Raw genomic sequence first — 27584 nt, 5'->3', positions numbered from 1 at the left:
CTTTTGAGGTCCCTTCCAACCCCTAGGACTCTGTGATTCTGTGTAATTAAGTGAATTCACATCTAGTCTGTACAAAGGAGATTGAACCCTTGTTTATTTTGTATGTTTGTTTTCTTTCCTAATAAATTGATAAAATAAAGCTTAACTTATAGAGTATGCTGTTGCATAAATTTGAGGGATCCAAATGGACCATGACAGCTACATACTGATATCAGTAAGAAAAGAGTGAGCTCTTCACAATGTTTGAATCACAAAGTTTTTATTTGTTTCCCTTTTTTTTTTTCTGCTTTTAGAAGCAATATAGTCCAGCAATATTTTGAAAATAAAGGATTAAACCTGTTCTCAATTGAAGAAATCCAGTCCACTAATGTAAAGGTCACTGTAATGCCACTTTAAATGTATTCTCACTGTAATCTGAATTTTAGTGCCATTTCCTCATCAACATACTGACCAGGCTAAACTTTGACCTGGAACAGCTATCACTGCCTGAGAATTCATCTATGTATATGCAACCAGCACAATCAATAGTAGAAGTCTGTATTTCTCTGTAAATTGAAATCATGTTGTATGTAGATTGCAAGAAGAAAAGTACAATTGAAACTTTCAGCTTTTTTTTCATTCCCAGTCAATCTCTGCCTGGAGAGGAAGCAGTTTGCTTTCACTGCAGTATCTGCATCCTTTGTAGGTGGTAAAATCTGTTGTTCTCCTACAGGAAAAAGAAAAATTCTATGCATGGAAACTTAGGAGTTTCCAATCCTCTATGTGGGAGTAGTCTGCAGAAGATAAAGAGTTTTAATTAAGAACAGGAGGAGTTGAAGTCCTGCTTGTTCAACTATTTGCAGTCCTTCCACTTACAAAAGCTAACAGGGATCCTAGATCCAGGAAGCCAAAACATTCAGGCTGAACTAACCAAACTTAAGAGCTTTCCATGTTAGTAATATACTTTCTTGTTTTAGCAATGCTTTAATACTAGCTGTATGTGAAGATAAGAGTATAATACCTCCAAGCTATTTCTGAAATCTGCTTTCACAAAGTTAAGGCACGTTCAACTACATCATAAAGCTATACTTGTACAATCTCATGCCTGTTACCAGACAAATAAAAAAAAACAAACTAGAGAACACTAGTATCACTTCATCTGAATTCCACTGCAAGGGCTGGGGTCAAACTGTTTCCATGTGCAAACACCATGTGGTATATCCTGCACTTTGCTGACAAGAAGCAATCTAATACTAGGCTTCTGACTCCTAAGCAAACAAAATCATAATCCACTGTCAGCTGCACAATAACTGCTGTGCTCTGTCAAAACATACTTTTAAGGACAAACATGCTAAGAAAACCTGCAGGAAAAAAAGATCAGATACTGGCCCTGTTTGAGTTCTAATGCTTTCTTCCACATGCCATCACTCTTCAAATATTACACTTGCAGAGATGCAGAGGTTAAGCATTCTTACCTTACCATCAGAACAAACACACTGCTGCATGAGCGCTCTGAAGAGTATTCTTTAGAGTAACAGTGTCAGAACACATCCAAGCAGCATGGTTTCAGGCCTGAAACCAATCTCCAGCTGACAGAACTTCAACTTCCAGAATGTGCCAGAAAGCTTTAGAAAGCAGTATTTAAGACATCAATGAATGACATCCTTACAGGCATGCTAAACATTGCTACATTCTTTGTGGGCTCCAGGAACTGAATTAATAAAACCTGCAGTGCCAGAGCTTCCTATTCAGTGCAGCAAAAGGATAGAGGTAAGTATCAGGGGGCAGCGACCGAGTGGTCAGTATGCCCAAACCCCTCAGAGGCAGACACACCTGCAAACACATCTCCTGCATTCAGGCTCAGTGAGGAGGGGGAACATTCACACCTCAAAGTCCTTCTCAGGAATATTAGTACCTGATTCTCTCCTTTGGATTTGAATACTAGACCCAGGGATGAGAAGGAGACTATATGTAGTAGCTCAGCTACATTTACCTCTGTAGTGGGAGAGCAAGGGTTCTAGACTTTTTTGTTTAAAGGTTCTCAGACCCTATCTTTCTTTTTCAAGTAAGCTTTATGTTAGGTGATAGCATGTATCATTCCTCTTGTTGTCATGAAGCCAAAAAACCCCGAATGTACGTAAGACTGTGGAAAAAGCATGAGGGATTTTAGGTCTACAAATCTGGCAATTAAAGGCATTCTTATGGTATGAAACAATTTTCAGCTCTTGGTGAACTGCTTACAGAGTTTGGATTAAAAAAAAACCCAAACAAACCCTTTCATAAAAATGGGTACACAGTCCTGGCAGCAAAGATTAGGAAAGTCACACTGTAGGTTTTCCAAAGCATAGAGAGAAAAATATGCATCAGATTCTCCAGTACAGTACCACCATATGATGATTAGATTTACTTTCAGATGGTGAAACACAAAAGCCATCTCTCAAACACTCCAAAAGACCAATTGTGCCTAAAACCAGGACCAGATGTATATCCCTGGAAAGTTAAACTTTTAAGAAAAAGACCAATCACTTAGTATTGTGAAAGCATTCACCCAAGGGAGGAAAGAAAGCCTGAAGACAGACATACCTTCACACTAAACAATAAACTGAAAACATAATTCACTAGCAATCTTTAAGATTTTCAGTATTTTAATATACCACAGGGACAGCAAATTTTTAATAAAGTGCACTTCAAAGCAAAAAAGTGTATCAGCTTCATTTTAGGACATGCTTTGGACAAGTGCTGGATTACCTAGCCCAGTGTAAGAAGTTCTCTCCATCCTAAATTGCTCTATGATTCTTACTCTATTATTCTTATTGCCTGACAACATATAAGGGCAGGTTAATACACAATCACGCAGAATAACTAGAAAGTTAAACAGTCAGTGTTTAGCTTTTCCAAAGCAACTTTTAAGCTGTGGATCAAGTAAAACTGACTGTTCAAATGAATCAGCACCAGAAACTGTTATTAAATTCTGATTGCAGCATCCAAGGAGCAGTCAGAACATTTAAACCTTCCATCCTGTTATGCTAACAAATAACTACTAGGATTTCTTGCTTCTGCTGACACTTCTCCTTATGATGCTGCAAGATGAGAGGAAACGTAGAGTGCAGTACAATGTAATTGGTAGATAATGTTCAGTCTCCCATCTTATTTCACTTTTTTAAAAAAAATTTCCTGACAGAGGTCAAGTTGCCCTTCAAAGTATGAAATGGAATTTTCCCTTGAAGCTCAATCCTGGTTATCTAATCTATAGTTAGTTTTAACCTTGAAGCTGTCTCTGTCAGAAGTGCCAAGGATGTTGCCTTGGCCCAAACACAGAGCTAGAAAGCACTAGTTTTCTCAAATGGAGGGAGTCTACCACAGGAGAACATTATTTCTGACTCACTGAAAAGACAACAGATTCCCCCTAAAAATTCTGAAATAGTCCAGCACAAAGAAATTTTAGTTAACACAGAGCTTATGAGATCTGCACAAAACTTTCTCATAACCTACTTATGTCCTGTGGTGTTAGTGCCAGCTCACTGCAAGAACATGTGGAAAGAGACAAAAATTGCACCAGTAAAGGTGTAGGCTGAGCTTCAGACTCCCAGGATCCTCAGACAGGCCTAGGGCAATACCTGTGCAGAGACTACCGGAAATGTCTTGCAGAAGTCAGTCTACAGCCTCAATATTCAGGCAGCATTGGCATGCAGAAAAACCAAGCCACACACTCCAAATCCCCCCATGACACCGGAGAGACAATAAAAATCAGCTAACAGGCCGTAATGACTAATTACACACAAGTATTTGCTCATTGCAGCAAGAGAAAGCTGAAGGAAATGCAAAACACTACAATGCAATGTAAAGGCTAATTAAAAATAGGAAACTTATTCCATTCAAATCCAGTTTAGCATAAATCACTGCCAACGGAGCTTATCGTTTCAACTATCAAACAAGCATGACCTTCCTCTTGCTCAGCAGGGGAATCAATCCAAGTAGGCCAAATGTCAGATGTCAGCGCAGAGTATGGGATCAAGTATTGAAACACACACAAGTCTTATTAAATAGTGAAGTGAATGTAATGAAAACCAAACAGAACTGGTCAGGGAACACCACAGCACTCAAATCCTCCCAGCTTAAAACCAGAGAATTCAACATCAGAACCACTTGCCCAAGCTTATAAAGACATACACGTGGCTCAACCTCGAGTTTACCTCTGTTGCTTCATATGGAAAGGCAGATGGCAGTTTTCGAAACACTCTTTAAGAAGAACTATTACTACTTTACTTTCTTTTACTAAAAAAAATATTAAAAAAATAAATGAAAACATACAATCTTGTACGTTCCTAGAAACTTTCAAGTGAGTGATTTCACATCCATTTGACTAATAAGAACTTTTCTCTCAGAATGCCTAAGTTTCTGTGTAAATTTAGCAGGTAAAGTGTTGCTGATATAGCAAGGAAAAGGTTATGCTGCTATAATATATGCACATCTTTATACCCACCTTATACCCCTGCAAAGGGGTCCATTGCAGCTTAAGAGCATATCTCACCAATGCTCTGCATATCTCAGAACTGAGGTAAGGAAAAAAAAAACCAACATGATGGATTTAAATGAGAATCTCTGAGTAACAGACTAGACTTTACACATCACAGTAAAAAAAAAAAAAATCTAAACAACTTCTGACAGGCTATGACACAGAAGTCACTTTCCACATTATTTTAAAACCTCTATTTTTCTTTATGTGTAAAGCACTTCCATAACATTACTAGCACTGAGACAGGAAAGAGAAGTTAGTAATTTAAGTATTTCTGTAGATACTTTTCACACATCTCTGAGGAAAGTCAAGGCATTTGAGATAGCACTATAGAGCTGCATTACCCCCTGTATTTTCTAGATGAAAGTTCTCTTTCCAGTTCAACCATAGTTTTTGCATCAAATGCATGTAAGGTAAGATTTATACAGCTGCTGTGGAATTGAAAATGGGAAGTTTAATATGTTACTCACAAAAATATGCATTTTCCTCTATATGAGACCACACAAGATGCAAGATGGAAACTACTGATACTTACAAATTATTTTTTCTAGGGAGTTTCCTGCATTCCTATTTTGTATTTTATAAAGCTATGCTTCAGTAAAGAAAAAGATTCTTTATCTATGAAAGCAGCAAAGATACGTTCCCCAACCACCACCACCCAAAAACCCCACAACCCTGTAAAGAAGCTCTTCAAGAGTATCTTGACGAGATATTTAAGAGATTGAGCTAGAGACTGTCAATTACACAATACACTGCTAATGTTCTTTTTCTTGCTTTCTTCTAAAAAAGTTGTACTTTTGACTACATTATTCTTTCACATACAAAGAAAGAAGGGCAATTTCTTTTCTTTACCAAATCCTGAAATAGATTTCAATACCAAGATGTGAAATAGTCTTAAATCTTACAAAAAGGTTCACTATACATCTCAGAAGCTAGGTTAGCAGTACTACTTCAAGTATTTTTGTTTAGCTATTACTCTGTTAAATGAAGTGTTTTAAGACATTTTCTTTGGAAGTTAGAGAGTACTAACTCCACTGGGACCCCAGCATATTGGGGTGGGAGAACAGAGCATTCTGACCAGCATCCAAAGAGCTCTGAAGACAAGGAATACCATGGAGATTCAAAACGGATGTCAGGAAAAACATCTTTCCAGGAGGGTAGGGCAGTCTTGGAATGGACTAGCAGGGCTGGTTGTGAAAACTCTCACCCCTTGTAGGTTTCCAAGATATGGCCAGGCCAAATCCACATCTGTCTTTACATTGTTTTGTTGATAGTTCTTTTTAAGCAGGATGTTGGACTACATGACCTCCCAAGGATCTTTCCAGCCAGTATTTTCTATAAATTACGTGAAAAGGTGAGAAAAGTATATGTAGGAGCAAGGAAATTACTTAGGTTGCAGGTACTGAATAGTAGGCAAAGATTTATTACTTTTTCTGAAGAGAACTCCCACAGTGTCTTGTTTTTCAAAATCAATAAATACATTACACGAGCCTTTCTGAAAACCTCTGATAACACTACATTTGACAAAGATACTTCTCATGTGGCTGAAACAACCCTGTTAACATGCACATAAAGCACACAAAGATACCTAACAAAATTGCAGAAGTATTTTTGTCACATCTTAGCTTGAGAGTCTGTACTACCACATGTTGTTATTTGTATCTCCAGTTTGCACTGTCTGCATGTACATGAAATCAGGAGCTGAGTTAGAGCATGCACAAGCATATTGATCAGTGAATCATAGCAATAAATGCATCATTAACATATGGCATGGCAGAAAGTAGCCTACACATGCTTTAAACATGGACTGCCACGTTGCTTTCAGCAACAGAGATGCAGAGATGTACAGTGTTTCACCCTTAATATGGGTCACATACTGAACTCAAGAAAATCCTCCAGGTTTCCTGAAAGAGTGAGCAGAAAACTACACAAACATCACAAGCAAACAAGATATATTTTAATATAGTGCCTTGCTCACTCTTGCATTCACTTGCATGCCATGACTTATTTCAAAGAAACGGCTGGAGAGTGTAGTTGCATGGAAGGGAGGAGACACACAGGCCACACATGGTGCACACCATGTTTTCAGCTAGCTGGAGAATAAGCCACTGACACCACTCCCCAGCCCCAAAATTGAACAACTCCCATTTTTCCAAGATATCTGATTTGAAAAAAAAAAACAACAAACAAAACATAACAATAACTGGTTATGCTGAAAGACCAAGGACACATTAATTGTTACATTAGGTTGCTTGAATAAAGCCTCTGTCTCTATATTTAAAAATCTAGCAAGCTTCTTTATCTATTCTAGATTACACCCGGAAATACTTGGAAACATTGAATAAGCTTCATCCTTATAAGACACTCAGTAGAGTAACACATTTCAGCTTCCTGACTATCTATCTACTTCAGATGCAAGCCTCCTGATGTTTATATAATTAAATGACTAGAACCAATCATCAAAACAATTGGTTTGTTTGTGTTACAGGACAGGCACTAACAGCATTTTCTCATATTACAGCTATCTGACCCTGTCTGAGCCTTGAAATCAAGTGCATTCCTTGTATTTCTAAACCAAGCTAAAAACACACAGAAGGATATTTCTTTCAGATAAAAAAAAAGCCAAATCTATCCACAAATTAACATCACTCTACAGCTACTCCTCTCCCCATGTTCTGAAAATCCTGTTTGAGTGGAGTCATTAGTTACCTATTTTCCTCTTTAGATAGACAGGGTTCTAAAACCATCTAAATAACATGTAATAACTTTTTCCAGCATGGAGAAGAGTGGGCATACATATAGTACCTATGTTATAGTTACTCTCTTTTTACATTTTACATCAAAAAGGTTGGGGGAAAAAAAAAACAACTGAAGTATCTATTGTCCAAGCATGTTCCAGAATAAGATACCTCTGTTTCAACTAACAGCAAACTACTGGTGCTATATATTATGATAATAAATCAGTAACAGTGTAGGAGTTTGAAGTAAAGTTCTTGAATATAGTAAGAAAGGACACATTGCCAACTTTTATTGCATAATCTATGAAGACCACCATCGTTTACAAGAACTTACTACTCATGAACACAGAGTGCCAGAAGCCTAAAAAGCCTCTAAGGCCTGATTCTACTTTGCACCTACTAGTAGATTCACAGGAAAACTAACCATACACATAACGCCTCTTGAGAGCAAGGATCTAACTGGAAACATCTTTTAAAAATGTGACTTACTCCATACCACAGCAAAAGTGAAATAAAGTTATAAACCTCTTAAACTATGTTCTGACTTCAGATTGAGTATTTGTGCTAAAACTAAATTGCTTTATTTTGTGAAACACCCTAAGTGCACAAGTGAATATACCAATTCTTTCCCAGCATCCAGGTTTAAGAGATCTGTATCCAGAAAAATGGGATAAGGATCTCCCACGACCAAAGAAACTGTGCTTATCATCAGAGTACAGGAAAACCATTTCAGACACCCCACTATTTCATATGCGCATCTCAGGTGTTCCGTGTAGCAGTGACTTACTTGACCCCAGGAATCTCCCAGATATATGGCCACCAAGAGATGGAGAAGCAAACTGTTTTACCGTACACAACCAAGGGAACTCAGTTTAGGAAACTCTGTAGTCTAGTTGCAGTAGAAATATTAATTCAAATTAACTCTGGCAAGGGAGAGACTTGAACCTTATGTAGAAGTGTGCTCACCAATGCAATGGATTCTGGTAGTCTTACACTTGGCTTCCTTTCCTTCCTTATAATCCAAATTGATACAAAAGCCTAGAAACAAAAAGGTGGGGGGTGGAAAAGAGGTGATGGGGGTGGTAAAACAACACCTTAATTTTTAATTTTTGTGTTTTGAAAAGGACTTTGTTGGTGAACTGAAAAAGATGACTCTGAAAATATTAATTTCTCACCCAGCACAAAGAGACACATAGAACTACAGAGTATTTGCTTTTAGAAGCAATCTGGAATCTTAACCTTTTGGTTTTGTCTGAAATCACATGGGCCTTCAGTCTTTTCTTTTTGTGAAGAAACAAAGCCTTGCTATATGAAACTCAAAGGGCTGCTTTGTCCAAAATGTAATAATCCTGTTACAGGTGACAGGTGTGTCAGGCTTGGCCAGCTCAGTGACAAGTGGCATCTTTCTATAGCTTCCTGGAGAGGCTTTAAGACTTTAATTAGAAGTCTTCTCAGACCTAGGAAAGGTTATAAAAATCTAAACTGACTTTTGAAAGTGCAAAGCTAGACTTAAAGAGTGTAGTAAGACAGACATCCATGTTTAGCTTCCTTTTTAGTGACAAATGATCTGAGTATTAAGTTGAAGGTATCTGTGAGATTTTTGCAGATTTGACAAACAAGATAGCAGCTAAATTGAGTAAAATTTCAGGTCTGTTTTTCTTTCTCACTTCAGGTTATCAATTACTAAACAACTAAAATCCAAAAGGTAAACTTTAATTTCTTTAAAGCCCAGAAATTCTAATTTTTAATCATTGTGAAGCTATCCTTTGTAGAAAGCAATCCACAGAACTGCCAAACTTTTATGGAAAAAAGAAAAAAGGTTGTATCAGAATGACATGCCTCCAAAAAGCAGTTTCTCTCCTTACAGAGAAAGAAATTACTGATTATTTGACAGTCTGCAATTAGTGCAAAAATAAGTATTATCTTTCTGGTTGCAGGCTAGGAAAAATAGGTTTTTATTTACTGCTATGCAAACATCAAGTGGAAAAACACTCAGCTGCTGTTGGAAGCTGGGTACTGTGCCCATATTTTCCTCAAATGTTTAATAACTGCGTATCAAAAACAGGTCTACACCTTGCTGCTACAAAGAATATTACAGAATTCCCTACTGATCAATAAATTAATAAAAAACAATCTTTGACCTCAAAAAGGTCCAACTGGTTAATTTTAAATATAAAGTTAAATATAAGCAAAAATATATTAATATAAATATATCTACTTTATTGTATTCATATAAATGTAAAGTTTATACAGGACAGAAAAAGCCAACCCTACAAGTGGAGTAGTGAGAGGATGCAAACCTTGCCAAAGCTCAATAAACTCACAAAAAGTATGAAACAGTTTGAAATGCAACACTCTGGGCTTGGACATGGCAACCCATGTCTCAAGTAGCAAGGAAAGAATCAAAGATTTTGAAGTGGGAAAGTCTAACTTTTCTGTCTCTTCATTTAAGGGGCATTTTCACACACCACCCTCCCTGTTATTTATTAGCAATACTTCTGTCCTTATTTTCAGACATACTGTCTCCACTTACATTCCATTTTCAGTTTTCCCTCAGCTGGCAAGAAAATGATTAATCCTAATTCTGAGAAACCATTGGCAGAATGTTAAACATCAGACCAGTATATTTCTCAGAAAGATAGTCATAGTATTCAACTTTAAATGCATTCCAAAAACTTGAAGTACTGGTGATGCAAATTTTAGACAAACCACTTAGATTTGAATATAAGGTCTGAATTTTATCTAGGGACAGATTTACACAGGACAATAAGAAAGGGAAGGAAAAGAATCCCTAAATGGGAAAGCAAGAAGCTGCAAGAAGTAAATCTACAAACAAGTGAAGAAAGGGGGAGAAAAATTATGCACACATCATAGCATCTTCAAATTCAGCTATGCTATCAGCCTGAACAAGTGCAAGGTCATTAAAGAGCTGCAACGCAGATAGGAAGAGAACAAGAGGCACATTGTGCAGCATTCAGCTCTGGAGTGGGGAACAGAGAAACAGAAGAGATGAAAAGTATTTCATGTAATCCAAAGAATGCAGCAAAAAATCAAGGATCCCAGCGATAATATTGTCAAAGTAATCTTTTGAGTTTTTCTGTGCTGACTCAATCCAAAAATGGTATGAGAAAAGTGTGCACAAAGTTGAAAGGTGCAAGAGAAGCAATGAAAATGTGAGAGGCAGCACGTTCCCTTTGAGATTATTTTGCACCTCAACCAGAGCTTCCTGGCATGTCAGAGAAAAGTTGTCCTTGAACCAGCAGTCTTTTTAGAGAGCACCAAGGAACTTGTCCCAGTTTCTTTTAGTAGATACTGGCAGCAAAGATAAAGGGGGAAAATCACAAGATCAATGAATGAGATATTTTCTGACTCATGACCTGGGACATTCAAATGAAAAAGAAATTCCATGCTGCTTACATAGCAGAAACATGGTTCTGGAAGGGAGGGTTTTTAGTCCAGTCAGTAGCAGAAGTACCTCTCCAGCTCAGGAAGGTCAAAGATGTCTACTTCATGAAAAACATGAGTCACAAAACACTTCAGCAGTTACAATACAAACAGTTGGAGGATACATACTAGAGTCTCAATGCTCAAACATCAAAGTCTGGTTTTGTTGCTTATTAAGCTTCCCAGAAAATGTAGTATCACTACTTAAAATAATGAAGTAGTGTGCTGCTAATGAAAGCTGCTGAAGTGTCTCTCAAAACAAAGGTTCTGTCAACTGTATTTAAGACTTAGTGTGAGTTAAATTAATTTAGAAAGCCAGCAGACTTACAATGAACTTCAAAGAAAAAGTCTGTAATTCTCAAGCAGGTCTATTTTTGTCCATTTTTTATATTTGAATTTTCAAGTACTGGGAAACAAAAAAAGTTCTCAAAGTGACTCCTCTGTTTTGAAATCAAGACACGATTTAAATTCTAATTTATCAACTGAATGTTTAATGAAGAAATATGAGTCTTGGTCCACCCACTGCTCACTGAAAAAACTCCTTGTCCTAAACTACTAGTTTTCAAAGCTGTAGAGACAATTTCAGAGAATCTACAACTCTTAAAGACTGTAAGAAGAGGTGTACTGGACCAGGAGCAAATGTCCATCTAGCCCTGTAAATCTATCTCCAACAGGGATTCATCATCCTAAGTAGTTCACCAATACTTACCTTACACAGTAGAGTTTTGAAGCCCCTATGACAATATTCATCACCTTGAGAGCGACTAGGATTTTTCACCAACGGGTCATCCCAAACATGTTTCTTCTGCATAGCAGCACAGAATCATGAATGGTTTGGGTTGAACCCCTCCTCTACATGGGCAGGAACACCTCCCACTAGACAAGGTTGCTCAAAGCCCCATCCAACCTGGCCTTGAACACTTCCAGGGATGGGGCTTGCACAACTTCCAGTGTCTTCCTAATGGTTGACATAAACCTCCTCTCTTTCAGTTTAAAACTGTTACCCGTCACCCTATCACTACAGGCACTTGTAAAAAGCCCCTCCCCAGTTTTCCTATAGGCTCCTTCAGGCACTGGAAGGCTGCTATAAGGTCTCCCTGGAGCCTTCTCTTCTCCAGGCTGAGCAGCCCCAGCTCTCTCAGCCTGTCTTCTTAGGAGAGGAGCTCCTGCCCTCTGATCATCTTTGCAGCCCACCTCTGGACTTGCTCCAAGAGCCCCATGTCCCTCCCATGTTGTGGGCTCCAGAGCTGCACACAGTACTGCTGGTGGGGTCTCATGAGAGCACAGTGGAGGGGCAGAAACACCTCCCTCAACCTGCTGGCCAAGCTTCTTTTGATGCAGTCCAGGACACAGTTGGCTTTCTGGGCTGCAAGTGCACACTGCCAACTCATGTTGAGCTTTTAATCTATCAACACTCCAAAGTCCTCCTCCTCAGGGATGTTTCTCAGTCTGTTCTCTGTCCAACCTGTATTTGTGCTTGGGATTGCCCTAACCCAGGTGCAGGACTTTGCAACAGGCCATATTGTACTTCATAAGGTTGGCACCGGCCCACCTCTCAAGCCTGGATGGTGTCCCTTCCCTACAGCACATTGACCACTCCACACAACTTTGTGTTGTCAGCAAACTTGCTGAGAGTGCACTCAATTCCACTGCCCATGTCACCAACAAAGATGTTAAACAGCACTGGTCCCAGTCCCAACCCTTGAGGAACTCCACTCTTTGCTGGTCTCCATTTGGACAAGTTGTTGACCATAACTCTTTTAAGATCAACCATCCAGCCAGTTCCTTATCTACTAGGTGGTCCATTGATCAAATTCGTATCTTTCCAACTTAGAGACCAGGACATCATGCAGGACAGTGTCAAACACTTTGCACAAGTCCAGGTAGATGTCAGCTGCTCTTGACCACTGAGCTGCTCTTGACCACTGATGATGCAAAACCCATCACGAAAAGCCACCAAATTTCTCAGGCATGATTTACCCTTGGTAAAGCCATGTTGGTTGCCACCAAGCATTTCCATCCTTCTCCATGAACCTTAGCAGAGCCTTCAGGTGTTTCTGCTCCATGATTTTGCTGGGCACAGAGGTGAGACTGACTGAGCCCAGGTCTTTCCTTTTTTCTCTTTTTGAAAATGGGGGTTATGTTTCCCCTTTTCCAGTCAGTGGGAGCTTCACTGGACTGCCACAACTTTTCAAATATGATGAAAAGCAGCTTTGCAACTTCATCCACTGGGGTCCTCAGAAGCTGTGGATGGATCTCATCAGGGCTCGTGGACTTGTGCACTTTCAGGTTTTTTAGATGGTCTCAAATCTGCTCTTCTTCCTACAGTGGGTGATCTTCCTCCACTCAGTACCTTCCTTTCCCTTCTGCAACTTGGGTGGTGTGGCCAGAGTCCTTACCAGTGAAGACTAAGGAAAAAAAGTCATGGGGTACCTCAGCCTTCTCCATATCCCATGTTACCTGTCTCCTGTTTCCTTCTGGAGAGGGTCCACATGTTCCCTAGTCTTTCTTTTATCACTGACATACCCATAGAAGCTTTTCTCATTGCCCTTGATGTCTCTGGCCAGATTTAATTATATCCAGGCTTTAGATTTCCTAACCTGATCCCTGGCTGCTCAGACAACTTCTTGGTACTCCTCCCACTCTACCTGTCCTTGCTTCCATCCTCTATAGACTTTACATCCAAGTTAGTCCAAGAGCTCCTTGTTCATCTATGCACGTCTCTTGGCACTCTTGCCTGTCTTTCTCTTTTTTGGAATGCATTGCTCTTCTGTGTTTGGAGGAGGTGATTCTTGAATATTGAGAGCTTCTTGGGCTCCTCTCTCCTCCAGGGCTTTATCAAATGGTACCCTACCAAGCAGATCCCTAAAGAGGTTCAGGTCTGCTCTCTAGAAGCCCAGGGTAATGAGCTTGCTGCACACCCTCCTTGCAGGTTACCTTCTCTAGTAAACAGTTCGAAGGCAATTACAGCTGTGACTATGGTATTCAAAAGGAAATAGTTTGCATCACTACAAAGTCTCAGCACAAGAAAGTATCTTCATGCAAGTCTCCTACATGACTTGCATGAACAAACAGCAAAAGTGAGAAGGGTAGTGCCCCTGTGGACAAATATGGAGCTGGTTCTGAAATATTGCCTTATGCTGTTCTGGAAAAGACTAAGACCTTGTCTCAGTAATCTGGAAGATGACAGAAAATATGCTGGACATTAAAATTCCTAATCCATATAAATAAAAGGAACAAGAAGTCGCAGCATATACCTAGGAAAGAACAAAAAGGCTACAAGAATACTTTTATAGTTCTCCTGAAAGCCTTGTTGCCTCCCAGCTGATCACACCTATAGAACTCCCAGGTGTAACTTGTATTGATTAGCCTCAACAGGATTTCTCTTCCCCTCTTCAGTCCCCACAACTCTGTGGAAAGGAGTTCCAGAGATCTAACCCAGCAGTATGAGGAATTACCTGCATTTTGTTGTTCTGAACTAAGCTCCTATTAGCTTCATTTGATGCACATTGATTCTTGTGCTGCCAGACTGAATAAAGGAAGTTCTGTTTGCCTTCACCTAATTTATCATTTTGTAGGCATCCCTCCTACATTGAGCTGTTGTTCTTCTGGCCTGAAAAGTCCTAGGCTTGATACATCGCTCGCATCTCTTGTCCTTACTATGCAACTTTAAGTTCTCTCCGAGATGAGGGAACCAGACTGCAGAGGTTATGCAAAATATAAGAGAACCACAGATTTATATGTGGGTATAATGTTGCATTTCTTCATTATTTTATTGATTGACACTGAATAAAAGTTGTTGCGGTTTTTTTTCAAGTACAAAAATCTATTACAACTCCAGTTGGGAAAAACTATTTTAATAAGCCACGCACTGCAAGGTGACCCCTTTGTTTCATGCCCCAAAATAGACAGCAAAGTGAAGTCACATAAAAGCAAATTAAATAGTGATGCTTATGAAGGGAAAAAAACACAACACTGATTTATTCAAAACAGTGAAGGTAAATATGTAATTCTCCCCACGTGAGGATTGGCAAGCACCATCTTGACAAATTTTCAGTAGGCACATACCTCCTGTTCTCATACAATAAAATGATGCAAAGAGCATCATTCACATGGCTCATTTCAAAGTGACAAATAAAGGGGCAACACTCTAGTCACCTGGCAGTTAGCCACAGACTTGCTCCACTGAAAGGAATATATTGAAATAATAGTCAGAATAAATACTCAGATATTTTAACTTGGAAGAAGAAAACCTGATGCAATACAAACACATTCTCAGTTTCCTGGAGTTACAGATTAATATTATATACATACACACAAATATGTGTATGCCCTGGCTAAATGCAATCTGCAAAAAATAAGACATCAGTGTCTTTAAAAAAATCTGCATGCTGTTTTAGTCAACAGGAGTATCTTCATTGCTGGTACTTCTCCACTGTACAGGATCACCACATTCTTTAGCCAGAATATGTTGTTGGTTGCAAGTACTTTGGAAATGTCTGATTTAGAAATTATCAACTGATCTATATTACAGAGATATGTAAGATGCTTAGAATGTGAGACTGAAAGTACTTTAATAAATAACCAAAGACCTTCAAAATACAAAACATTTTAAGACAGTCTCTAAAGCTAGAGTCCATGACAGCCCAGTATTTTTCATGCTGTACATATATAGATATGTGCACACGCACTTCAAAGTATACAGAATGCATTTTATACAGGTGTATACATATTTCTACTAGTTAACATTTTACACTATATTAAGGACAATCAGGTAAATACTTTCAGTTGTGCAATATTACTGCCTATGCTTACGGGGCTGGAAGAACCACGAATGATCGTGTGCTTGCTTGTACTTCTTATACACAGAACCTAAACATGAGAAAAGCTATCAGTTTTACAAATGACCAAAGTGTATTATTCTGTTTTGTTATATTGATCCCTCATCTGCTTCAATTATCAACAGAATACTACAAAATACTGTATTTGCAGTAGGAGCTGTAGAATGGTACTCTATACATAAAAATGCAGAAGTTGTGACGAGAATAGAAAACTATCACTTAAAAGCTGTCATGCATACATAAGACAAATTAGCTTAAAGCAGGACCTTTAAATGGTGACGAGCCAGAGAAGAAACTGCATTCTGCTCAGACTCCAAAGTGCATCATCACAGTGAATTTTCCTCACTTGCTTCACCATGTTTATCATAAAACAGAGGACTCACAAATCAAAGCAATATGAAAAGCAATACCAATGTCTAATTTAACAGTATATTTTTTTATTAGCTTGACCTCTAATTTCTGATGTTTCTGCTTCATCAAAAATTAATCAAATCATCAGGAAAAACACTATCTGCTACTGTCGTCTTTCCCTGACATCTCTTCTGGATTTTGGCAACATGTGACTATCCAAGTTGAGGACATCTTATATCCAGCATTGTTTTAAGTGTACACTGACATTAAGAATGTGAAACACCTGGATTGCAGGGTTGTTGGGAGCGGTTTACAGTCACAGTACTTCTCCTGTAGAACTTCTATTTGATTAAAAGAAAAAAATGCCCTCCTCCCCAAGTGAAGTGAAGAACTATCAAATCATTAAAGGATCAGGGCCCTCAAGCTCAGAGCACGTCTACAGCACAACCCCAAGAGGCAGCTGCAGCCTGCAATCCCCAGCCCCATGTGCAACCACAGAGGATTGCCTGACCTACAAGTAAGTCACTACCAGCTGCTGCTGGCACTGAGAGCTGCTGCCCAAGACCACCTGACAACTAGAGAAGGCAGGGACAATCAGGGCACACTCCCTAGGGACAGATTAGCCTTGGGTGTCCCTCTTACGCAGATGGAGGGGACATATACGTAAGAGATCACAGGAGAGAGAAACTTGGCAAGCTTTTGCAGGTCTGCTCCAGAACACAACTGTTTGGAGAAAACAGATGTTGCACGGAGCAGGGGAGCTGAGATCCTGTTCAGATATCTAACCTTAGGAAGAAAGGAGGAGTTATGAATATATATTTACCAAGTTCTTTAAGCTTTAGGGTCCGTGGCATGCTTCATGTGTAAGCACTTTCAGAAAGAAGGAAAACTCTTATTTGAAGTTTTCTGGTCATAGCTGCTTACCTGCAGATGAGGATAGACAGATGTCTGGCTGCTTATGCAGTGGGCTTAGCGCAATCTGCTACTCCAGGCATAGGCATCCACTCTGCTGACAAGGTCCCTTGCTAGAACAAAAAATTGAAACACTGTTATACACAAGTAAAATTACCTACTTGAGGGTAAAGTCCTATTCCCTCTTCTTCCTTTACTGCTCTGGAAAAACAGTTTTCACCTAGCACCTATAGATACGGATATGTAACGGCCTGTGACATACAAGCTGTATTTTATTTTTTAAATTAGTTCAAAAGAAATGTGGAGTACTGCACTTAATTTGTTACCTCTTAAACCTGGTGTGACATTTTCCTGCTATAAATAACTAAGTGTGGTAAACAACATTAATACAGCTTTCCAGAACATTAGGAAAAACTAAGCACAGTATTAGGTAGTCACGAGCATCTACCACTGCTAAATTGGAAATACAGGAGATTATTTCACAATCTTCTTTCCCAGTTTTCTTTTTAAGGAAAATAATCCTCAAACTGGAGGTGTTCCAGACATAAAAACCTCCAAGTGCCATCAAACTCCCTTGCAGTAGTGAGTTGTGGCCAGTGCACACATAAATCGTCGAACAAACTAGGCAGAGTGTAAAAATCCCAAACTGCTGATTTAATATTAATCAGCTTGGAAAGGATGCTTACTACAATGATGTTTAATAGCATCATGACAGACTTAGAAACACAGCCTCATACCGTATCATAGCCAAAGAGAACATGTGAGAAGTAGTTATTTTAAACTTGGACCACTGAAAACTTTCTGAATATTTTAAAAGAACAATTATGCATAACAATAAATTGGAACTTAACCGTTTGACAGAAGCATAGAAGAATAGACCTAAATCAGGAAAGCTTTTCCTCTAGTCTTTTAGAGCCTCCTCTTCTACTGTTATCATCCATTTAATTTTGTCAAGAGACTGTTTTCTCCTAGTTCTGTCAGGGTGACATGAAAAGATTCGAGCAGCACCAACTGCAGTGTAAACATCTTACAAGGATGCAGAAAAGAACAAAAATCCCTTAAACATCTGGAAAGAAAGGCCTGTCGTAAAATTCTAGACCACACACACTATGCAGCAAAGCCCTATAGGAGTAATTACTTCTTTTATTATGGCAAAAACCCCTTCAAAATAGGACATTTAGGAGCTCCAGAGATCATGGGCACATAGCAAATTGTTTTCACCACCACCAGCTGAATATGTAGCTGTCATTCACAAAGCAATATTCATTAAATTCCCAAGTTGCCAGTATATGTTTTTGTGAAGTGATATTTTGTGCTTTCCACTCTGCGGACCCACCCAACAATTACTAATGGTTCACACAAACTTTTTACTTTAACTGTAAAACTACCAGAACTAGTTTTTGGTGAGTTTATTCCTCTCAGCTGAGAAGGTGTAACTTTATATAAGAAAGAAGTGCTTGTTAAACATCATTAATGTATTTGCTTGCAGTCACATTATGGAACCTTGCTTTAGATTCTAGACTTGGGTTTATTCACCACATAATTAGAGTAAAACTGTTGTAGATAATGCTGAACATTCATTGAACCCACCAGATCAGGTTAAAACACCAGTGCCTGAACCCCAGTTACTTATCAATCCCCATACACACATACACGATTAGGAAAATACATCTGGTTGTAGAATACAGATGGTGATTCAGTTAATCCAGAGACATATGCTTGAATTTTAATGGGGGAGGGGGAGATAGAGAGGACAGAAATATAATCTCACCCCAAACTACGAGTTCAGCTTCTGGTTGCTAGAGTTGTCTTCATCTATGGCAAACTGATCAAGTGCCAAGAGACAGTAGCAAGCATTTCAGTTACTGTTCCTTGTTAACTACACCAGAATACTTTACACAACAGGCAAAGAATAGTGGATTTTTAACCTGAGAATGGAGTAGCTGTGAGGCTGATCCAGCAGTAGGCAACTACACTTCCACTCAAACAGAGCCACATTATCTTTAAATCTATGGAAGCACTGAAGCTCTTCTCAGACCTCTTTGCAAACTGAGTGGGAAGGAGTAAGGATAAGAGCCCCATTCTGCCCTTAGGGACCCCTATTAAATCAGATTCTCAACATCAACCACTTCCTCTTTGTTTTCCTCAAAGCCATATGGCTTCCTGACAGAATCTGTACAAACAATAAATCCATTAATCAAGCCACTGTTAGAGGAAGAGGCTTCTTTTTCCTTCCCTTAATCAATCCAGACATTTTAATTGAGATGTTTTATGTATTTTATTTTATGGAAGTCCCAAGGAAAATAATAAAGTCTTTGTTCTCACACTGCACCCTTACAGACTGGAGTCCCAATTCCAGTATATACTTGTAGAAGGAGATCCTGACATGTTAAAATGCAAAAAGATACAGGAATACAGACGTTGTTATGCCAACAAGAAAGGGGTCCATTCTTATTGAACCTTCTAGTAGGGATGCAGTATGAATTGCTGCCTAGGCTCCCTAGCCTATTGAGTCAAGAAACAAAATAACAAAAAATACCTTTTTTTTAATTAACAGAGGTGGGTAGAAGAGGAGATGGATTAAAAGTAATTTCTGTTCCTACATGGCTCTAAAGAGATGCACGCGCACACACACGTGCTCCAAGTAGGACACAAGCAGCTAAAAGGAAGAGAGATGCCAGGAGAAAGGACTTCACCATAGGTCAGATCTCTTAGCAAGGCCAACCGAAATGACCAATTTCACACAACATGCTACATAATCTGTTTAGTGACTCCAAACTAGGAAAATCATGCAGGTGATCATGTTATTCTCAGATCATGAGGAAATCAACAGTGCACATGCAAGGAAATCTCTGGTAGGAAGGAAGCAGAGAAAGAAGAGTAAGATATCTAGTTCTTGTAGGTGGGAAGATCCCTCTCCTGTGGGAGAGAGAAGAACTAAAAACAAACCTAAGCAGGCTTATTGCTTCACCAAAGCGAACAAAATTCAGACTGCTCAAGCTTCAGTTCTGTTGCTCAGTGCCTGTGGACACAGGAGTATGCCAGCTTCACACTGCTGCAGGGTAAAAAAACCTGTTCATAAAGAATGTATACACAGTGTTGGGCAAGCACATAAAGAAAAGTTGAAGTATTGTAAAGCATTCCCTTTCTTCCTACTTGATCAATAGGCTGAAAGAGGTCATGAGGTTGAGAATTCAAACCCACAGCAAATACAACAAAAGACCTTTTTTCCTTTGCTTGCAACAGCATTTTTTGCAACATTAGACCATTCCTGTACGCTAAGATGGCACTTTAAAACACATGTGGAGTCTATGTTGTCACTATCTATCCTAAGCAACTACTTGCATCATGCTTTGGAGCCTACTCAGCAAGGAAGAATGGAGTTTCTCAGTGATGATGGAAGAAGGGAACCACATACAATTCATCAACTAAGTATATGATGGCATAACCAACAAAAGAAAATGGAATAAGGTTGATGTGTCAGTCACCACTTTGGAGAATATAAAAATGTAAAATGTCTGCTTTGAGGATCTGTTCCCACTGACATTTTTTCCAAAAGTTCTTTGACTAAACTTTTATTACTTAATAGTCTGGAGTACAGAATGAGGACTGGGAAGAACCAGATATCACTTTCAAACTCAGTCAAGCATTTCTAAACCAAATGTGACCTTTCTTCTCACATAGAAAGAAAACAGGACTAGCATGATAACAAATCTTTTTACCTCAAATTATGTTTTATTTTCTTCTCAACTCTTCTATAGCTTACTGCATGACGAAAATTACCTCCCAATTCATGTGAACCAAAGTAATCCTTGGTTGAAATGAAGGTCAGGAGAAACACAAAGCAGTTTATGACACTGAAAAAGACCTTACGAAGAAACAGCATTAAAAAAAGGAATTAAGCTGGCATTGGAAAAGTCTTTTTGATTTATTTTTTTTTTAATACAGGAAAGCAGCATCCTTGATTACAAACAGGAAAACTTCGTAATGAAAGCCCCTTCTGTCTTTGTTGAAATTAAGTAGCAATTAGCCATAAAGGAAAAAAAATATATGGAAAGAGTAATCTCAAAAGGCTGAATCATTATCTCCAAGGAGAGACAACTGCAGTTTTAATAAAGTCATAATATTTTGGTCAATTCTTTGGGATGATGGGAGTAACAATGTTAGCTCATGTTTCTCTTAAGGTAATGACAATTCTCAAAGACAGCAGACATAACATGGAACCTACAACTATAAATTATTAGCCTTGAGGTTACAATCTAATAGCCAAATATCTGAAGTACAGCTGGATTTGTAAATGCCTTGAGGTAGTGGTGAAAAGTATGTTCATTTTGGACAGAGCTGTAAGGAAGATCAGGTGCTGCAAGTTAGGGAGGCCTTCCACCACATCCAGGTCAGATGATCCCAATTGTCTTCTCTCCCTGTTAATCAAGTTATCCTTCAGCAGCTATATAACAAAAATAAATCTGGGATTGGTGTTTGGCTCCTAGCAAGAAAAAGCTTCCTTATCACAAGTAAGTTAATGCAAAGAGCATCCTTGCATGAAGCCTCATTAAAAAGCCTGTGGTACGAAGGTCTGCAGGAGTGAGATCATGATTTCACAACCAATGTCAAAATTGAATATAAGAAACATTGAAAATAAAATTATGGGATACATCAGTGGAGATAAGGTAGCTCCTCCCTCCTGCTAACTCACTACTCCATCCTTTCTGTCTCCATTGATAAACAGCATGCACACCCAAAGTAACAGCATCTGTATCAGCCTATTTTCTCTACTGCTCTTACCTATGGGACCAAACTGGAAGCAAGGCACATAATTAGGAGAATATAAGGAGTGTCAACCTGTTTGTCTTCACTGACTATAGTCACTTGTTCATGTCTTCACTTGATTGTAGAAGGTAGTCACAGCAAGATCGAAAAAGCTTATTCCCTGCCTCCCCCAGAGCAACCTGATGCCTCAAACAGAATTGACAGAACAATCATCCAACCTCTGACTTCACTGAATCATTCTGTTCCAGGTCTGCTTGCATCTAGAATACTAGAGTAACTGCAAAGAAACCAGTAATTTTCTCTTCCCTTTGTCAGCAAGTTTTCCCTCAGGACAGCAGGCTCTGCAACATTACCCTTACTGACAGGAGGCATGCTTTTGTCTGCTTCCTTCAGCAGTCTTAGAAGTGCAGAGCTTCCTGCAGACTGCTGATCAGAGACCCCTGCAAGACAACAGCCTTAGCTATTTTGCTGTAGTTTGATGCATCCAGACTCACTTCACAAGACAATTACCCATCATAGCAAAGGAGAAGTGGTGAAGTCACAGCAACAATTTTCTTTGTTGCTGAATATTTTTTTGAGCACAACCAACCAAAGTCTGCTCTGTAGATCTGAAGTACAATGAGCAGCTCCATTACTTTACATGCCTGACTTATCATTTCAAACAAACTGTACAGCTTCACCCTTGGCTATAAATTCTTCAAAAAGCAAGCTCCTGCCTTGCCTACATATGACTAAACATTTTGCCTTGGTTCTCAGAGAAGCATGTATGAGAAAGCCTATTTAAAGAAAGAGAAGACTGAGGTAACACAATCACAAGTGGTGTTTAGCAAAAAACAGAATTAGGTCTGTGTATTTACATAACCACTGACATACTTGGGTTGTAGGCTACCAGAAAGTGCATTGAGTTAGCTGCTGTTGCTATTAATCCTAGCAGTTAGAATCATAAAGACATTTTAAAAGACCAATTCAAGTTTAAATATGTGCATTAACCATGCAATTCTCTGAAAAAGTATAGTTGGACAAGTCATCCAGGTAGTTAGGTGACAAAAATGGTAGCACACTGCTAGGATACAAAAATGGCAACACAATCATGCAGCATTTGCTTTAATCTCTTTGACAGTAACTGAAAAACTGGACTGAGATTCAGTTTTCTTTGCACTAGTTTAGTTAAAAGCATGCATACATGTAAAATTAATGAAGAATAAAACAGGACTTCTCCTTAGCCACCAAGCATGTACCCCAGCCAGCATGACTGAACTAGTGGCAAAGCAGCAGTTTAGTACGCAGCCTATGTTTGCAATACAGACAGATTCCAAGAGTCCCTTTAGTTCCCTCAGTCAATATTACAGTTCTTGAGGAAACAATTCTTCATGTTTTAGGCATAGCCAGACAATTTCTATTTCCACATCACAGCAATTTATAATCAATTCTGGAAAGCCTGGTTCTATTTTTTAAAAAATCCTGCAAGTCTGCCATCATCTTTGGAAGCAAAGGCCATTACCTTCTGCTTTCATAGATCTTTTACATAGCATCATTTTGTATGATGATTTAGCCTGTTTTTATATGAGCACTGAGGTAAGTGAATTTGCAGAATCCACATCAGGAACAGAAAAGAATTTAAATACCAGAATTAAAGTAACGGCAGATTATTTGTAAATTTTAATTGGTTCAGTTCAGCATTAACACAAACCAGAAAAAAAAAAAAAAAAGAAATCCAGTTTCAAGTCAGTGTTGTGTTTAACATGAGCAAGAACATAAGACATCACTCTGCATTTCCTACTAACCCTTTCAATACAAGAAAGTTCTAATCCAAAATGGTGATTTCCCAGAGGGTTTAAAGGTTACTTCAATTACCCTTCCTTGGAAAAAGAGTTAGAAGCCACTCCTAGTAACCCCGCAGTTCCAGCCTTCTTAGAATTGCATAGGACAAAGTGAAGCACTTCAGAAACGACAGAACTCAGTAGTGGCAAAAACTGGCAGGAGAGACAGGAAAAACTGAACCTTTTATTTTTTTAAGTCCTGCAGCCATTTCTTTTGTGATTGCCATCTTGCATGCAGTGCACTACACAACCTTTGCATCTGATTCCACGAACACATCTTTTCCCTCTTTCAAATGCACCTAGTTCCATTGACATTTTAAAACAAAGTCAGGTCTGTAGCCAAAAATTGTACCATTCTCCCTACCCACTCCATTTCTTTGTGACCCACATGGCAATCTTCAATTTATAGAGAACAGGGTCAGGAATCAAATCCAGATTTGTAAGAGCCAAAAAGCTCACAAACAAAAATTTCCAGCTATATAAAACACCAGAAACTCACCTCTTGGATGTGTCGTTTGAAGACAAGGCGAAGTTAAAGTGCTCAAGGGCCAAAGAGAATTTATCTTATCACTAATATGTCATAGGCCTTATTTCAAAAGAAGCTTACAAAATACCTCACTTGTTCAGCTTTTTAATGCTGATTTTTGTCCAAAAATACATGTCAACACATCATTTTGTTGTATATGTTGGAACATACCCAAAGTAACTCAATTTCAGTATAAGAATTATCCAGAAAAATTGTTAAGTAGCCATCTCTTTTGGGTGTCTGAAATAGTCAGCTTCTATACAATGAACTTCAAATGTCTCTTAACTGAAAGCACACATTGGATAATAATAGGTAAAATACAAAAGTGTGCAGCTGTTATGCATTTTATGGTTCTAAAAACAGTCACAGATGGCACCTGCAGAGAGCAAAGCTGGACTTGAAAGCTTGCAGATTCCTAGCTTCCTCCCCAAATGTTTGTCCTTGGTGAAAATGAGTACCCCTCCTTCAGACCTTCAGCCAACATCTGTGTCCTGTGTGCCATATCCAACCTGCCCCAAGTATTCAAGGCAATGTTCTTAGTGGGATTATAATACACAAGTAATAAACATTTTGTAACAGCTACTGTTATTATATAATCATAGATTGATCATGGCAAATAGGAGAGATGCCTGAGAACTGGAGGAAAGCCAATGTCAACTCCAGTCTTCAAAAAGGGCAAGAAGGAAGATTCAGGAAATTACAGACCAGTCAGCCTCACCTCCATCCCTAGAAAAATGATGAAGTGGAACATTTTGGAGGTCATATTTAAGTACATGGAAGAGAAGAAGGTTATAAGGAGTCATCAGCATGGGATTTACCAAGGGGAAATCATGCTTGACTAATCTGATGGCTTTCTACGAAGTTGTGACTGAATGGGATGCAGAGACCAGTGGATGTAGCCTACTTTGACCTTATTAGCAAGGCCTTTGACACAGTCTCCCACAACATCCTCATGAGCAAGCTCAGGAAATGTGAGATAGAAGAATGGATAGTGATGGATTAAGAACTGGCTATACAACCAAGTCCAAAGAGGTGAGCAGAGTCCAGCTGGAGACTTGTAACTAGTGGAGTTTCTCAGGGATCAGTGCTGGGTCCAGTCCTGTTCAACATCTTTATCAATGACCTTGACGACAGGACAGAGTCTCCTCTCAGCAAGTTTGCTGATGACATGAAGCTGGGAGGATTGGCTGACTCACCTGAAGGCTGTGCAGCCATTCAGCAAGATTTGGACAGACTGGAGAGCTGGGCAAAGAGGAACCTAATGAGGTTCAACAAGAGTCTAGTGAGACTTCACTTGGAGTATTGTGTCCAGTTCTGGGCTCCCCAGTTCAAGAGGGACAGAGATCTACTTGAGAAAGTCCAATGAAGGGCTATGAGGATGATTAAGCAACTGGAACACCTGCCTTACAAGGAAAGGCTGAAAGACCTGGGGCTTTTCAGTCTAGAGAGAAGACTGAGAGAGGATCTAATTTTATGTCTATAAATACATGAGAGGGCTGGGTGTCAAGAAGGCAGGGACAAGCTCTTCTCACTTGTGCCCTGTAACAGGACAAGGGACAATGGATTCAAACTTGAGTAGAGGAAGTTCTACCTCACCATGAGGAAGAACTTCTTTACTGTGAGGGTTACAGAGCACTGGAAGAGGCTGCCCAGAGAGGTTGTGGTGTCTCCTTCTCTGGAGACTTTCAGGACCTGTCTGTCTGAATGTCTTTCTGAGTGATCTGCCCCAGTCTTGGGTCCTGCTCTGGCAGGGTGGTTGTACTCAGTGATCTTCAGAGGTCCCTTCCAACCCCTAACATTCTGTGATTTCTTTGTCTTTGGAGCCTCAATTTCTTACTTTATTATGTAGTCAACAGAAGTCAAACTACCTTGTTCTTTCCTTGCAATTAGCAATAAGTCAGTGGAAGGCAAACAGAAAACTGACTTCTGACAGTTTTGCTGCACTCCTTCAAAAGAAGTTTAATCAACCCTCTGGGAACAACCAGTTGAGTGGAATGAATTTCAAGTATGCTTGGACCTTGCATGGATGTAGACAAATGTGAAAGACGGAGAAAAACTTATTTCTCTATTACAAGCCATTACCTCCACCTCAAACAGCAGTAAGTAAAACCATAGCATTTATCTTAGTAAAGGCAATAACTTAAGAAAAACCCTGTAGAAAGCAATCAAAGCTCCCAAAGAATTTCAGAAGTAATTATGATCTCTCATTAGACACTGGTGGTCAATTACCACCTGGTAGAACTAGGGCCTAAGTACCAGCTACCAGGAAATGTCCAAGAGACAGTTTATGCCATTAGTCTTTTATTTATATGATAGTATAAAGCTAAATCACAAGGTTTTGCTTTATATACTACGAAACTTAATTTGGGCCACTGGCAAAATAAGTCAACATTGAAAAGATCAGTAGTTAACCAAAAAGAAAGCAACACTTAACAGTCCAAGATTACATTAGGTTTCAAATTAATGAAAACATGTAATCATAAAAAAAGTCTTTTCCAACCAAAACTATCAAGTCCATCAAGCCCAATTGTTAACCTAACACACTGCCAAGTCCACCACAAAACTGTATCCCTAAGCACCGAACCTACAAAGCTTTTAAATACATCCAGGGGTGGTGATTCAACCACCTCCCTGGGCAGCCTGTTCCAGTGCCTGACAACTGCTCCTGTGAATAATTTTTTTCCTAATTTCCAGTCTAAACCTCTTCTGGCACGACTTGAGACCATTTTCTCTTGTTCTACCACTTGTTACTTGGGAGAGCAACGCCCCACCTTGCTACAACCTCCTTTCAGGTAGTTAGAGAGGGCAATGAGGTCTCCCCTCAGCCTCCCCTTCTCCAGACTAAACAACCCCAGTTCCCTCAGACACTCCTTTTTAAGACTGGTGCTCTAGACCCTTCATCAGCTTTGCTGCCCTTCTCTGGACATGCTCCAGCACCTCTATGTCCTTCTTGTACTGAGGTGCCCAAAACTGAACATAGTATTTGAGATGCAGACTCACCAGTGCCAAGCACAGGGGGACAGTTACTTTCCTGGTCCTGCTGGCCACACTATTCCTGACACAAGCCAGGATGCCATTGGCCTTCTTGGCCACCTGGGCACCATTCGCTCATATTCAGTAGGCTGTTGACCAGCACTCCCAGGTCCTTTCTTCTGGGCAGCCTTCCAGCTACTCTTCCCCAAGCCTGTAGCATTGCATGGGGTTATAGTGACCCATGTGCAGTACCCAACAGTTGGCCTGGTTGAACCTCATGTGACCGGCCTCGGCCCAGCGATGCAATCTGCCCACATCCCACTGCAGAGCCTTCCTATCCTCAGGCAGATCAACACTCCTGCCCAACATGGTGTTGTCTGCGAACTCGATGAGGCTGCACTTAATTCCCTTGTCCAGATCATTGATAAAGATACTAAAGAAAACTGGTCCCAACACTAAGCCCTGGGGAACACCACTTGTGACTGGCCACCAACTGGATTTAACTCCCTTTACCACAACTCTTTGGGCTGGACCATCCAGCCACTTTTTTACCCAGTGAGGCATATCTGGGATTCAGCTCCTGATTCACAACACCAGGATGACTCTTTAAATCACCAGGGATGACAATGACATCATAACTCAGAGGGAAAAAATAAGCAAACAAAACAACACAGGGCCAATTTTAAAGATCCTAACTCGAAAGTACAGAAAAAT

The 27584-nt window shown here is 39.5% G+C and overlaps 1 protein-coding gene across 1 annotated transcript in view; it reads right to left on the bottom strand.

Annotated features, from left to right (window-relative positions):
- The window catches only part of RASSF8 (Ras association domain family member 8), a 96491-nt gene that overhangs the window by 34135 nt on the left and 34772 nt on the right, over positions 1-27584 (bottom strand). The window contains exon 2 of the mRNA XM_051631071.1: positions 16794-16894. The gene's annotated coding sequence lies outside the window, so the exon portion shown is untranslated. The remainder of the gene's footprint in view (positions 1-16793; positions 16895-27584) is intronic.

Source organism: Apus apus, chromosome 1 (genome assembly GCF_020740795.1).
Source record: "Apus apus isolate bApuApu2 chromosome 1, bApuApu2.pri.cur, whole genome shotgun sequence".
Taxonomy (NCBI): Eukaryota; Metazoa; Chordata; class Aves; order Apodiformes; family Apodidae; genus Apus; species Apus apus.
This window is presented reverse-complemented; position numbering and strand designations above follow the sequence as displayed.